The 15143-nt window shown below is 46.5% G+C and overlaps 5 non-coding genes and 1 pseudogene across 5 annotated transcripts; all 6 read left to right on the forward strand.

Moving 5' to 3' along the window:
- Positions 1-848: 848 nt before the first annotated feature.
- Positions 849-967, forward strand: LOC147082855 (5S ribosomal RNA). The gene has a single exon (XR_015076162.1). It is a non-coding gene; the product is annotated as a 5S ribosomal RNA (ribosomal RNA).
- Positions 968-3389: 2422 nt separating this feature from the next.
- Positions 3390-3508, forward strand: LOC147082856 (5S ribosomal RNA; annotated as a pseudogene).
- Positions 3509-5917: 2409 nt separating this feature from the next.
- Positions 5918-6036, forward strand: LOC147082857 (5S ribosomal RNA). The gene has a single exon (XR_015076163.1). It is a non-coding gene; the product is annotated as a 5S ribosomal RNA (ribosomal RNA).
- A 2421-nt stretch (positions 6037-8457) lies between these two features.
- LOC147082858 (5S ribosomal RNA) lies at positions 8458-8576 on the forward strand. The gene has a single exon (XR_015076174.1). It is a non-coding gene; the product is annotated as a 5S ribosomal RNA (ribosomal RNA).
- A 2425-nt stretch (positions 8577-11001) lies between these two features.
- Positions 11002-11120, forward strand: LOC147082859 (5S ribosomal RNA). The gene has a single exon (XR_015076175.1). It is a non-coding gene; the product is annotated as a 5S ribosomal RNA (ribosomal RNA).
- A 2419-nt stretch (positions 11121-13539) lies between these two features.
- Positions 13540-13658, forward strand: LOC147082860 (5S ribosomal RNA). The gene has a single exon (XR_015076228.1). It is a non-coding gene; the product is annotated as a 5S ribosomal RNA (ribosomal RNA).
- The last annotated feature ends 1485 nt before the right edge of the window (positions 13659-15143 follow it).

Genomic DNA, 15143 nt, shown 5'->3' on the forward strand with positions numbered 1-15143 from the left:
GTGAGCCCTGCGGAACCCCACTGGAAACAGCCTTCCGGTCACAAAAACACCCTTCGACCATTACCCTTTGTTTCCTGCCTCTGAGCCAATTTTGGATCCAACTTGCCACTTTGCCTTGGATCCCATGGGCTTTTACTTTCGTGACCAATCTGGCATGCGGGACCTTATCAAAAGCCTTGCTAAAATCCATATAGACTACATCAAAGGCACTACCCTCATCGACCCTCCTTGTTACCTCCTCGAAAAATTGAATTGCGTTAGTCAGACACGACCTTCCGTTAAGAAATCCATGCTGACTGTCCCTGATTAATCCGTGTCTTTCTAAATGAAGATTTCTCCTGTCCCTCAGAACTTTTTCCAATAATTTTCCCACCACCGAGGTTAGGCTGACTGGCCTGTAATTATGCGGTCTATCCCTCTCTCCCTTTTGAAAGAACGGTAGCACGTTAGCAGTCCTCCAGTGGTCGGGCACCACACCTGTAGCCAGAGAGGATTGTAAAATGATGGTGAGAGCCTGTGCTATTTGGTGTCTTACATCTCTTAAGAGTGTGGGATAGATTTGATGCGGGCCTGGGTATTTGTCCAGTTTGAAAGATGCTACAGCCCTTAAGACTTGGTGTTTGAGCATGTTTATTTGATGTAATATTTGAATAGAAGGCAATGAAGGGTTGGGCTTGTAGTTTGTTTGTGTGGGAGGCAGAGCAGCAAGAAGAGGTGGAGGGGGGGTGGGGGGTTGCGGGAGGAGTAAAATTTGTAAATGTAAATTGAGTGTTGAATACTTGTATGAATGCGTAGAAGAGAAAAAAATGGGCGACAGCTTTAAGTAAAGAGAAAGCCAGCTAGCATATGCCTACGGCCATACTAGTCTGAATGCGCCCGATCTCGTCTGATCTCGGAAGCTAAGCAGAGTCAGGCCTGGTTAGTACTTAGATGGGAGACTGCCTGGGAATACCGGGTGCAGTAGGCTTTTGCTGCCGCCACAGGCTGCTCAACGTTTTGCACACACACGCGCACACACTGCTCTTAATCAATCAACATCCTTTTTGCTGCTCTCTCTCTCTCTCTCTCTCTCTCGCTTTCCTTTGACCATTTCTTCGCTGCACATTCTCCTGCTGCTACACAAATGCAAGGGGCTCCAGACACAGGGCCGAAATAAGCAGAAGAAGAAAATAAGATAGCCAAAATACACACACTGGCGGAGGGCCACCAGGACACAGCAGCAGAGAGGAGAGACAAGGTGCATAGAAAACTCGGAGGGACAAACAGCAACAGAACAAAGAAGAATGTAGAAAGAGCAGCAGTTAAATTCAGGAAAAAAGCAAAGCCAACTAGCATGCTGTTGAAATGCATGTGTGTTAATGCGAGGAGTGTTACAAATAAGATTGACGAGTTGCAGGCGCAAGTTGCCACATGGGGTTATGCAATAGTAGCCATAACGGAGACCTGGCTTCAAAATGGGCGGAATTGGAAACTAAACAATCCTGGCTACAATGTAATAACATTTGTAGAAGTCGTGTGGGCAGATGTCACATGATCAGGCAGAATCATAGAAATTTACAGCACAGAAGGAGGCCATTCGGCCCATCTTGTCCGTGCCAGCCGACAAAGAGCAATCCACCCAAATCCCACTTTACAGCACTTGGTCCGTAGCCTTGTAGGTTACGGCAGTTCAAGTGCATATCCAAGTACTTTTTAAACGTGATGAGGGTTTCTGCCTCTACCACCCTTTCAGGCAGTGCATTCCAGACCCCCACCATTCACTGGGTGAAAAAATGTCTCCTCAAATTCCCTGTAAACCTCCTACCAATTACTTGAAATCTATTATTGACCCTTCTGCTAAGGGAAATAGGTCCTTCCTATCCACTCTATCTCGGCCCCTCATAATTTTACACACCTCAATTAGGTCTCGCCTCAGCCTCCTGTGTTCCAAAGAAAACAACCCCAGCCTATCCAATCTTTCCTCATAACTAAAATTCCCCAGCCCAGGCAACATCCTCGGAAATCTCCTCTGCACCTTCTCTAGTGCAATCGCATCCTTCTTGTAATGTGGTGACCAGAACTGCACGCGGCACTCTAGCTGCGGCCTAACTAGTGTTTTATACAGTTGAAGCATAACCTCCCCGCTCTTATATTCTACGCCTCGGCTAATAAAGGCAAGTATCCCGTATGCCTGCTTAACCACTTTATCTACCTGTCCTGCTACCTTCAGGGATCTGTGGACATGCACTCCAAGGTCCCGCTGATCCTCTGCATTTCTCAGTGTCCTACCATTTATTGTGTATTCCAACTGAATTCCATTTGCCACTGTTCTGCCCACTAGACGAGTCCATTGATATCTTCCTGCAGTCTACAGCATTCTGTTTCATTATTAACCACACGGCCAATTTTTGTATCATCTGCAAACTTCTTAATCATACTTCCTACATTCAAATCCAAATCATTGATATATACCAGAAAAAGCAAAGGGCCCAGTACTGAGTCGGTGCAGGCTCGATGGGCCGAAATGGCCTCTATCTGCACTGTGGGGTTTCTGTGATTCTGTGAGCCCTGCGGAACCCCACTGGAAACAGCCTTCCGGTCACAAAAACACCCTTCCGACCATTACCCTTTGTTTCCTGCCTCTGAGCCAATTTTGGATCCAACTTGCCACTTTGCCTTGGATCCCATGGGCTTTTACTTTCGTGACCAATCTGGCATGCGGGACCTTATCAAAAGCCTTGCTAAAATCCATATAGACTACATCAAAGGCACTACCCTCATCGACCCTCCTTGTTACCTCCTCGAAAAATTGAATTGCGTTAGTCAGACACGACCTTCCGTTAAGAAATCCATGCTGACTGTCCCTGATTAATCCGTGTCTTTCTAAATGAAGATTTCTCCTGTCCCTCAGAACTTTTTCCAATAATTTTCCCACCACCGAGGTTAGGCTGACTGGCCTGTAATTATGCGGTCTATCCCTCTCTCCCTTTTGAAAGAGCGGTAGCACGTTAGCAGTCCTCCAGTGGTCGGGCACCACACCTGTAGCCAGAGAGGATTGTAAAATGATGGTGAGAGCCTGTGCTATTTGGTGTCTTACTTCTCTTAAGAGTGTGGGATAGATTTGATGCGGGCCTGGGTATTTGTCCAGTTTGAAAGATGCTACAGCCCTTAAGACTTGGTGTTTGAGCATGTTTATTTGATGTAATATTTGAATAGAAGGCAATGAAGGGTTGGGCTTGTAGTTTGTTTGTGTGGGAGGCAGAGCAGCAAGAAGAGGTGGAGGGGGGGTGGGGGGTTGCGGGAGGAGTAAAATTTGTAAATGTAAATTGAGTGTTGAATACTTGTATGAATGCGTAGAAGAGAAAAAAATGGGCGACAGCTTTAAGTAAAGAGAAAGCCAGCTAGCATATGCCTACGGCCGTACTAGTCTGAATGCGCCCGATCTCGTCTGATCTCGGAAGCTAAGCAGAGTCAGGCCTGGTTAGTACTTGGATGGGAGACTGCCTGGGAATACCAGGTGCAGTAGGCTTTTGCTGCCGCCACAGGCTGCTCAACGTTTTGCACACACACGCGCACACACTGCTCTTAATCAATCAACATCCTTTTTGCTGCTCTCTCTCTCTCTCTCGCTTTCCTTTGACCATTTCTTCGCTGCACATTCTCCTGCTGCTACACAAATGCAAGGGGCTCCAGACACAGGGCCAAAATAAGCAGAAGAAGAAAATAAGATAGCCAAAATACACACACTGGCGGAGGGCCACCAGGACACAGCAGCAGAGAGGAGAGACAAGGTGCATAGAAAACTCGGAGGGACAAACAGCGACAGAACAAAGAAGAATGTAGAAAGAGCAGCAGTTAAATTCAGGAAAAAAGCAAAGCCAACTAGCATGCTGTTGAAATGCATGTGTGTTAATGCGAGGAGTGTTACAAATAAGATTGACGAGTTGCAGGCGCAAGTTGCCACATGGGGTTATGCAATAGTAGCCATAACGGAGACCTGGCTTCAAAATGGGCGGAATTGGAAACTAAACAATCCTGGCTACAATGTAATAACATTTGTAGAAGTCGTGTGGGCAGATGTCACATGATCAGGCAGAATCATAGAAATTTACAGCACAGAAGGAGGCCATTCGGCCCATCTTGTCCGTGCCAGCCGACAAAGAGCAATCCACCCAAATCTTTACAGCACTTGGTCCGTAGCCTTGTAGGTTACGGCAGTTCAAGTGCATATCCAAGTACTTTTTAAACGTGATGAGGGTTTCTGCCTCTACCACCCTTTCAGGCAGTGCATTCCAGACCCCCACCATTCACTGGGTGAAAAAATGTCTCCTCAAATTCCCTGTAAACCTCCTACCAATTACTTGAAATCTATTATTGACCCTTCTGCTAAGGGAAATAGGTCCTTCCTATCCACTCTATCTCGGCCCCTCATAATTTTACACACCTCAATTAGGTCTCGCCTCAGCCTCCTGTGTTCCAAAGAAAACAACCCCAGCCTATCCAATCTTTCCTCATAACTAAAATTCCCCAGCCCAGGCAACATCCTCGGAAATCTCCTCTGCACCTTCTCTAGTGCAATCGCATCCTTCTTGTAATGTGGTGACCAGAACTGCACGCGGCACTCTAGCTGCGGCCTAACTAGTGTTTTATACAGTTGAAGCATAACCTCCCCGCTCTTATATTCTACGCCTCGGCTAATAAAGGCAAGTATCCCGTATGCCTGCTTAACCACTTTATCTACCTGTCCTGCTACCTTCAGGGATCTGTGGACATGCACTCCAAGGTCCCGCTGATCCTCTGCATTTCTCAGTGTCCTACCATTTATTGTGTATTCCAACTGAATTCCATTTGCCACTGTTCTGCCCACTAGACGAGTCCATTGATATCTTCCTGCAGTCTACAGCATTCTGTTTCATTATTAACCACACGGCCAATTTTTGTATCATCTGCAAACTTCTTAATCATACTTCCTACATTCAAATCCAAATCATTGATATATACCAGAAAAAGCAAAGGGCCCAGTACTGAGTCGGTGCAGGCTCGATGGGCCGAAATGGCCTCTATCTGCACTGTGGGGTTTCTGTGATTCTGTGAGCCCTGCGGAACCCCACTGGAAACAGCCTTCCGGTCACAAAAACACCCTTCGACCATTACCCTTTGTTTCCTGCCTCTGAGCCAATTTTGGATCCAACTTGCCACTTTGCCTTGGATCCCATGGGCTTTTACTTTCGTGACCAATCTGGCATGCGGGACCTTATCAAAAGCCTTGCTAAAATCCATATAGACTACATCAAAGGCACTACCCTCATCGACCCTCCTTGTTACCTCCTCGAAAAATTGAATTGCGTTAGTCAGACACGACCTTCCGTTAAGAAATCCATGCTGACTGTCCCTGATTAATCCGTGTCTTTCTAAATGAAGATTTCTCCTGTCCCTCAGAACTTTTTCCAATAATTTTCCCACCACCGAGGTTAGGCTGACTGGCCTGTAATTATGCGGTCTATCCCTCTCTCCCTTTTGAAAGAACGGTAGCACGTTAGCAGTCCTCCAGTGGTCGGGCACCACACCTGTAGCCAGAGAGGATTGTAAAATGATGGTGAGAGCCTGTGCTATTTGGTGTCTTACTTCTCTTAAGAGTGTGGGATAGATTTGATGCGGGCCTGGGTATTTGTCCAGTTTGAAAGATGCTACAGCCCTTAAGACTTGGTGTTTGAGCATGTTTATTTGATGTAATATTTGAATAGAAGGCAATGAAGGGTTGGGCTTGTAGTTTGTTTGTGTGGGAGGCAGAGCAGCAAGAAGAGGTGGAGGGGGGGTGGGGGGTTGCGGGAGGAGTAAAATTTGTAAATGTAAATTGAGTGTTGAATACTTGTATGAATGCGTAGAAGAGAAAAAAATGGGCGACAGCTTTAAGTAAAGAGAAAGCCAGCTAGCATATGCCTACGGCCATACTAGTCTGAATGCGCCCGATCTCGTCTGATCTCGGAAGCTAAGCAGAGTCAGGCCTGGTTAGTACTTAGATGGGAGACTGCCTGGGAATACCGGGTGCAGTAGGCTTTTGCTGCCGCCACAGGCTGCTCAACGTTTTGCACACACACGCGCACACACTGCTCTTAATCAATCAACATCCTTTTTGCTGCTCTCTCTCTCTCTCTCTCTCTCTCGCTTTCCTTTGACCATTTCTTCGCTGCACATTCTCCTGCTGCTACACAAATGCAAGGGGCTCCAGACACAGGGCCGAAATAAGCAGAAGAAGAAAATAAGATAGCCAAAATACACACACTGGCGGAGGGCCACCAGGACACAGCAGCAGAGAGGAGAGACAAGGTGCATAGAAAACTCGGAGGGACAAACAGCAACAGAACAAAGAAGAATGTAGAAAGAGCAGCAGTTAAATTCAGGAAAAAAGCAAAGCCAACTAGCATGCTGTTGAAATGCATGTGTGTTAATGCGAGGAGTGTTACAAATAAGATTGACGAGTTGCAGGCGCAAGTTGCCACATGGGGTTATGCAATAGTAGCCATAACGGAGACCTGGCTTCAAAATGGGCGGAATTGGAAACTAAACAATCCTGGCTACAATGTAATAACATTTGTAGAAGTCGTGTGGGCAGATGTCACATGATCAGGCAGAATCATAGAAATTTACAGCACAGAAGGAGGCCATTCGGCCCATCTTGTCCGTGCCAGCCGACAAAGAGCAATCCACCCAAATCCCACTTTACAGCACTTGGTCCGTAGCCTTGTAGGTTACGGCAGTTCAAGTGCATATCCAAGTACTTTTTAAACGTGATGAGGGTTTCTGCCTCTACCACCCTTTCAGGCAGTGCATTCCAGACCCCCACCATTCACTGGGTGAAAAAATGTCTCCTCAAATTCCCTGTAAACCTCCTACCAATTACTTGAAATCTATTATTGACCCTTCTGCTAAGGGAAATAGGTCCTTCCTATCCACTCTATCTCGGCCCCTCATAATTTTACACACCTCAATTAGGTCTCGCCTCAGCCTCCTGTGTTCCAAAGAAAACAACCCCAGCCTATCCAATCTTTCCTCATAACTAAAATTCCCCAGCCCAGGCAACATCCTCGGAAATCTCCTCTGCACCTTCTCTAGTGCAATCGCATCCTTCTTGTAATGTGGTGACCAGAACTGCACGCGGCACTCTAGCTGCGGCCTAACTAGTGTTTTATACAGTTGAAGCATAACCTCCCCGCTCTTATATTCTACGCCTCGGCTAATAAAGGCAAGTATCCCGTATGCCTGCTTAACCACTTTATCTACCTGTCCTGCTACCTTCAGGGATCTGTGGACATGCACTCCAAGGTCCCGCTGATCCTCTGCATTTCTCAGTGTCCTACCATTTATTGTGTATTCCAACTGAATTCCATTTGCCACTGTTCTGCCCACTAGACGAGTCCATTGATATCTTCCTGCAGTCTACAGCATTCTGTTTCATTATTAACCACACGGCCAATTTTTGTATCATCTGCAAACTTCTTAATCATACTTCCTACATTCAAATCCAAATCATTGATATATACCAGAAAAAGCAAAGGGCCCAGTACTGAGTCGGTGCAGGCTCGATGGGCCGAAATGGCCTCTATCTGCACTGTGGGGTTTCTGTGATTCTGTGAGCCCTGCGGAACCCCACTGGAAACAGCCTTCCGGTCACAAAAACACCCTTCGACCATTACCCTTTGTTTCCTGCCTCTGAGCCAATTTTGGATCCAACTTGCCACTTTGCCTTGGATCCCATGGGCTTTTACTTTCGTGACCAATCTGGCATGCGGGACCTTATCAAAAGCCTTGCTAAAATCCATATAGACTACATCAAAGGCACTACCCTCATCGACCCTCCTTGTTACCTCCTCGAAAAATTGAATTGCGTTAGTCAGACACGACCTTCCGTTAAGAAATCCATGCTGACTGTCCCTGATTAATCCGTGTCTTTCTAAATGAAGATTTCTCCTGTCCCTCAGAACTTTTTCCAATAATTTTCCCACCACCGAGGTTAGGCTGACTGTCCTGTAATTATGCGGTCTATCCCTCTCTCCCTTTTGAAAGAGCGGTAGCACGTTAGCAGTCCTCCAGTGGTCGGGCACCACACCTGTAGCCAGAGAGGATTGTAAAATGATGGTGAGAGCCTGTGCTATTTGGTGTCTTACTTCTCTTAAGAGTGTGGGATAGATTTGATGCGGGCCTGGGTATTTGTCCAGTTTGAAAGATGCTACAGCCCTTAAGACTTGGTGTTTGAGCATGTTTATTTGATGTAATATTTGAATAGAAGGCAATGAAGGGTTGGGCTTGTAGTTTGTTTGTGTGGGAGGCAGAGCAGCAAGAAGAGGTGGAGGGGGGGTGGGGGGTTGCGGGAGGAGTAAAATTTGTAAATGTAAATTGAGTGTTGAATACTTGTATGAATGCGTAGAAGAGAAAAAAATGGGCGACAGCTTTAAGTAAAGAGAAAGCCAGCTAGCATATGCCTACGGCCATACTAGTCTGAATACGCCCGATCTCGTCTGATCTCGGAAGCTAAGCAGAGTCAGGCCTGGTTAGTACTTGGATGGGAGACTGCCTGGGAATACCGGGTGCAGTAGGCTTTTGCTGCCGCCACAGGCTGCTCAACGTTTTGCACACACACGCGCACACACTGCTCTTAATCAATCAACATCCTTTTTGCTGCTCTCTCTCTCTCTCTCTCTCTCTCTCTCGCTTTCCTTTGACCATTTCTTCGCTGCACATTCTCCTGCTGCTACACAAATGCAAGGGGCTCCAGACACAGGGCCGAAATAAGCAGAAGAAGAAAATAAGATAGCCAAAATACACACACTGGCGGAGGGCCACCAGGACACAGCAGCAGAGAGGAGAGACAAGGTGCATAGAAAACTCGGAGGGACAAACAGCAACAGAACAAAGAAGAATGTAGAAAGAGCAGCAGTTAAATTCAGGAAAAAAGCAAAGCCAACTAGCATGCTGTTGAAATGCATGTGTGTTAATGCGAGGAGCGTTACAAATAAGATTGACGAGTTGCAGGCGCAAGTTGCCACATGGGGTTATGCAATAGTAGCCATAACGGAGACCTGGCTTCAAAATGGGCGGAATTGGAAACTAAACAATCCTGGCTACAATGTAATAACATTTGTAGAAGTCGTGTGGGCAGATGTCACATGATCAGGCAGAATCATAGAAATTTACAGCACAGAAGGAGGCCATTCGGCCCATCTTGTCCGTGCCAGCCGACAAAGAGCAATCCACCCAAATCCCACTTTACAGCACTTGGTCCGTAGCCTTGTAGGTTACGGCAGTTCAAGTGCATATCCAAGTACTTTTTAAACGTGATGAGGGTTTCTGCCTCTACCACCCTTTCAGGCAGTGCATTCCAGACCCCCACCATTCACTGGGTGAAAAAATGTCTCCTCAAATTCCCTGTAAACCTCCTACCAATTACTTGAAATCTATTATTGACCCTTCTGCTAAGGGAAATAGGTCCTTCCTATCCACTCTATCTCGGCCCCTCATAATTTTACACACCTCAATTAGGTCTCGCCTCAGCCTCCTGTGTTCCAAAGAAAACAACCCCAGCCTATCCAATCTTTCCTCATAACTAAAATTCCCCAGCCCAGGCAACATCCTCGGAAATCTCCTCTGCACCTTCTCTAGTGCAATCGCATCCTTCTTGTAATGTGGTGACCAGAACTGCACGCGGCACTCTAGCTGCGGCCTAACTAGTGTTTTATACAGTTGAAGCATAACCTCCCCGCTCTTATATTCTACGCCTCGGCTAATAAAGGCAAGTATCCCGTATGCCTGCTTAACCACTTTATCTACCTGTCCTGCTACCTTCAGGGATCTGTGGACATGCACTCCAAGGTCCCGCTGATCCTCTGCATTTCTCAGTGTCCTACCATTTATTGTGTATTCCAACTGAATTCCATTTGCCACTGTTCTGCCCACTAGACGAGTCCATTGATATCTTCCTGCAGTCTACAGCATTCTGTTTCATTATTAACCACACGGCCAATTTTTGTATCATCTGCAAACTTCTTAATCATACTTCCTACATTCAAATCCAAATCATTGATATATACCAGAAAAAGCAAAGGGCCCAGTACTGAGTCGGTGCAGGCTCGATGGGCCGAAATGGCCTCTATCTGCACTGTGGGGTTTCTGTGATTCTGTGAGCCCTGCGGAACCCCACTGGAAACAGCCTTCCGGTCACAAAAACACCCTTCGACCATTACCCTTTGTTTCCTGCCTCTGAGCCAATTTTGGATCCAACTTGCCACTTTGCCTTGGATCCCATGGGCTTTTACTTTCGTGACCAATCTGGCATGCGGGACCTTATCAAAAGCCTTGCTAAAATCCATATAGACTACATCAAAGGCACTACCCTCATCGACCCTCCTTGTTACCTCCTCGAAAAATTGAATTGCGTTAGTCAGACACGACCTTCCCTTAAGAAATCCATGCTGACTGTCCCTGATTAATCCGTGTCTTTCTAAATGAAGATTTCTCCTGTCCCTCAGAACTTTTTCCAATAATTTTCCCACCACCGAGGTTAGGCTGACTGGCCTGTAATTATGCGGTCTATCCCTCTCTCCCTTTTGAAAGAACGGTAGCACGTTAGCAGTCCTCCAGTGGTCGGGCACCACACCTGTAGCCAGAGAGGATTGTAAAATGATGGTGAGAGCCTGTGCTATTTGGTGTCTTACTTCTCTTAAGAGTGTGGGATAGATTTGATGCGGGCCTGGGTATTTGTCCAGTTTGAAAGATGCTACAGCCCTTAAGACTTGGTGTTTGAGCATGTTTATTTGATGTAATATTTGAATAGAAGGCAATGAAGGGTTGGGCTTGTAGTTTGTTTGTGTGGGAGGCAGAGCAGCAAGAAGAGGTGGAGGGGGGGTGGGGGGTTGCGGGAGGAGTAAAATTTGTAAATGTAAATTGAGTGTTGAATACTTGTATGAATGCGTAGAAGAGAAAAAAATGGGCGACAGCTTTAAGTAAAGAGAAAGCCAGCTAGCATATGCCTACGGCCATACTAGTCTGAATACGCCCGATCTCGTCTGATCTCGGAAGCTAAGCAGAGTCAGGCCTGGTTAGTACTTGGATGGGAGACTGCCTGGGAATACCGGGTGCAGTAGGCTTTTGCTGCCGCCACAGGCTGCTCAACGTTTTGCACACACACGCGCACACACTGCTCTTAATCAATCAACATCCTTTTTGCTGCTCTCTCTCTCTCTCTCTCTCTCGCTTTCCTTTGACCATTTCTTCGCTGCACATTCTCCTGCTGCTACACAAATGCAAGGGGCTCCAGACACAGGGCCGAAATAAGCAGAAGAAGAAAATAAGATAGCCAAAATACACACACTGGCGGAGGGCCACCAGGACACAGCAGCAGAGAGGAGAGACAAGGTGCATAGAAAACTCGGAGGGACAAACAGCAACAGAACAAAGAAGAATGTAGAAAGAGCAGCAGTTAAATTCAGGAAAAAAGCAAAGCCAACTAGCATGCTGTTGAAATGCATGTGTGTTAATGCGAGGAGCGTTACAAATAAGATTGACGAGTTGCAGGCGCAAGTTGCCACATGGGGTTATGCAATAGTAGCCATAACGGAGACCTGGCTTCAAAATGGGCGGAATTGGAAACTAAACAATCCTGGCTACAATGTAATAACATTTGTAGAAGTCGTGTGGGCAGATGTCACATGATCAGGCAGAATCATAGAAATTTACAGCACAGAAGGAGGCCATTCGGCCCATCTTGTCCGTGCCAGCCGACAAAGAGCAATCCACCCAAATCCCACTTTACAGCACTTGGTCCGTAGCCTTGTAGGTTACGGCAGTTCAAGTGCATATCCAAGTACTTTTTAAACGTGATGAGGGTTTCTGCCTCTACCACCCTTTCAGGCAGTGCATTCCAGACCCCCACCATTCACTGGGTGAAAAAATGTCTCCTCAAATTCCCTGTAAACCTCCTACCAATTACTTGAAATCTATTATTGACCCTTCTGCTAAGGGAAATAGGTCCTTCCTATCCACTCTATCTCGGCCCCTCATAATTTTACACACCTCAATTAGGTCTCGCCTCAGCCTCCTGTGTTCCAAAGAAAACAACCCCAGCCTATCCAATCTTTCCTCATAACTAAAATTCCCCAGCCCAGGCAACATCCTCGGAAATCTCCTCTGCACCTTCTCTAGTGCAATCGCATCCTTCTTGTAATGTGGTGACCAGAACTGCACGCGGCACTCCAGCTGCGGCCTAACTAGTGTTTTATACAGTTGAAGCATAACCTCCCCGCTCTTATATTCTACGCCTCGGCTAATAAAGGCAAGTATCCCGTATGCCTGCTTAACCACTTTATCTACCTGTCCTGCTACCTTCAGGGATCTGTGGACATGCACTCCAAGGTCCCGCTGATCCTCTGCATTTCTCAGTGTCCTACCATTTATTGTGTATTCCAACTGAATTCCATTTGCCACTGTTCTGCCCACTAGACGAGTCCATTGATATCTTCCTGCAGTCTACAGCATTCTGTTTCATTATTAACCACACGGCCAATTTTTGTATCATCTGCAAACTTCTTAATCATACTTCCTACATTCAAATCCAAATCATTGATATATACCAGAAAAAGCAAAGGGCCCAGTACTGAGTCGGTGCAGGCTCGATGGGCCGAAATGGCCTCTATCTGCACTGTGGGGTTTCTGTGATTCTGTGAGCCCTGCGGAACCCCACTGGAAACAGCCTTCCGGTCACAAAAACACCCTTCGACCATTACCCTTTGTTTCCTGCCTCTGAGCCAATTTTGGATCCAACTTGCCACTTTGCCTTGGATCCCATGGGCTTTTACTTTCGTGACCAATCTGGCATGCGGGACCTTATCAAAAGCCTTGCTAAAATCCATATAGACTACATCAAAGGCACTACCCTCATCGACCCTCCTTGTTACCTCCTCGAAAAATTGAATTGCGTTAGTCAGACACGACCTTCCGTTAAGAAATCCATGCTGACTGTCCCTGATTAATCCGTGTCTTTCTAAATGAAGATTTCTCCTGTCCCTCAGAACTTTTTCCAATAATTTTCCCACCACCGAGGTTAGGCTGACTGTCCTGTAATTATGCGGTCTATCCCTCTCTCCCTTTTGAAAGAACGGTAGCACGTTAGCAGTCCTCCAGTGGTCGGGCACCACACCTGTAGCCAGAGAGGATTGTAAAATGATGGTGAGAGCCTGTGCTATTTGGTGTCTTACTTCCCTTAAGAGTGTGGGATAGATTTGATGCGGGCCTGGGTATTTGTCCAGTTTGAAAGATGCTACAGCCCTTAAGACTTGGTGTTTGAGCATGTTTATTTGATGTAATATTTGAATAGAAGGCAATGAAGGGTTGGGCTTGTAGTTTGTTTGTGTGGGAGGCAGAGCAGCAAGAAGAGGTGGAGGGGGAGTGGGGGGTTGCGGGAGGAGTAAAATTTGTAAATGTAAATTGAGTGTTGAATACTTGTATGAATGCGTAGAAGAGAAAAAAATGGGCGACAGCTTTAAGTAAAGAGAAAGCCAGCCAGCATATGCCTACGGCCATACTAGTCTGAATGCGCCTGATCTCGTCTGATCTCGGAAGCTAAGCAGAGTCAGGCCTGGTTAGTACTTGGATGGGAGACCGCCTGGGAATACCAGGTGCAGTAGGCTTTTGCTGCCGCCACAGGCTGCTCAACGTTTTGCACACACACGCGCACACACTGCTCTTAATCAATCAACATCCTTTTTGCTGCTCTCTCTCTCTCTCTCGCTTTCCTTTGACCATTTCTTCGCTGCACATTCTCCTGCTGCTACACAAATGCAAGGGGCTCCAGACACAGGGCCGAAATAAGCAGAAGAAGAAAATAAGATAGCCAAAATATACACACTGGCGGAGGGCCACCAGGACACAGCAGCAGAGAGGAGAGACAAGGTGCATAGAAAACTCGGAGGGACAAACAGCAACAGAACAAAGAAGAATGTAGAAAGAGCAGCAGTTAAATTCAGGAAAAAAGCAAAGCCAACTAGCATGCTGTTGAAATGCATGTGTGTTAATGCGAGGAGTGTTACAAATAAGATTGACGAGTTGCAGGCGCAAGTTGCCACATGGGGTTATGCAATAGTAGCCATAACGGAGACCTGGCTTCAAAATGGGCGGAATTGGAAACTAAACAATCCTGGCTACAATGTAATAACATTTGTAGAAGTCGTGTGGGCAGATGTCACATGATCAGGCAGAATCATAGAAATTTACAGCACAGAAGGAGGCCATTCGGCCCATCTTGTCCGTGCCAGCCGACAAAGAGCAATCCACCCAAATCCCACTTTACAGCACTTGGTCCGTAGCCTTGTTGGTTACGGCAGTTCAAGTGCATATCCAAGTACTTTTTAAACGTGATGAGGGTTTCTGCCTCTACCACCCTTTCAGGCAGTGCATTCCAGACCCCCACCATTCACTGGGTGAAAAAATGTCTCCTCAAATTCCCTGTAAACCTCCTACCAATTACTTGAAATCTATTATTGACCCTTCTGCTAAGGGAAATAGGTCCTTCCTATCCACTCTATCTCGGCCCCTCATAATTTTACACACCTCAATTAGGTCTCGCCTCAGCCTCCTGTGTTCCAAAGAAAACAACCCCAGCCTATCCAATCTTTCCTCATAACTAAAATTCCCCAGCCCAGGCAACATCCTCGGAAATCTCCTCTGCACCTTCTCTAGTGCAATCGCATCCTTCTTGTAATGTGGTGACCAGAACTGCACGCGGCACTCTAGCTGCGGCCTAACTAGTGTTTTATACAGTTGAAGCATAACCTCCCCGCTCTTATATTCTACGCCTCGGCTAATAAAGGCAAGTATCCCGTATGCCTGCTTAACCACTTTATCTACCTGTCCTGCTACCTTCAGGGATCTGTGGACATGCACTCCAAGGTCCCGCTGATCCTCTGCATTTCTCAGTTTCCTACCATTTATTGTGTATTCCAACTGAATTCCATTTGCCACTGTTCTGCCCACTAGACGAGTCCATTGATATCTTCCTGCAGTCTACAGCATTCTGTTTCATTATTAACCACACGGCCAATTTTTGTATCATCTGCAAACTTCTTAATCATACTTCCTACATTCAAATCCAAATCATTGATATATACCAGAAAAAG

Source organism: Somniosus microcephalus, unplaced genomic scaffold (genome assembly GCF_052327205.1).
Source record: "Somniosus microcephalus isolate GS21.2 unplaced genomic scaffold, FLI_Smic_1.0 scaffold110, whole genome shotgun sequence".
Classification (NCBI taxonomy): Eukaryota; Metazoa; Chordata; class Chondrichthyes; order Squaliformes; family Somniosidae; genus Somniosus; species Somniosus microcephalus.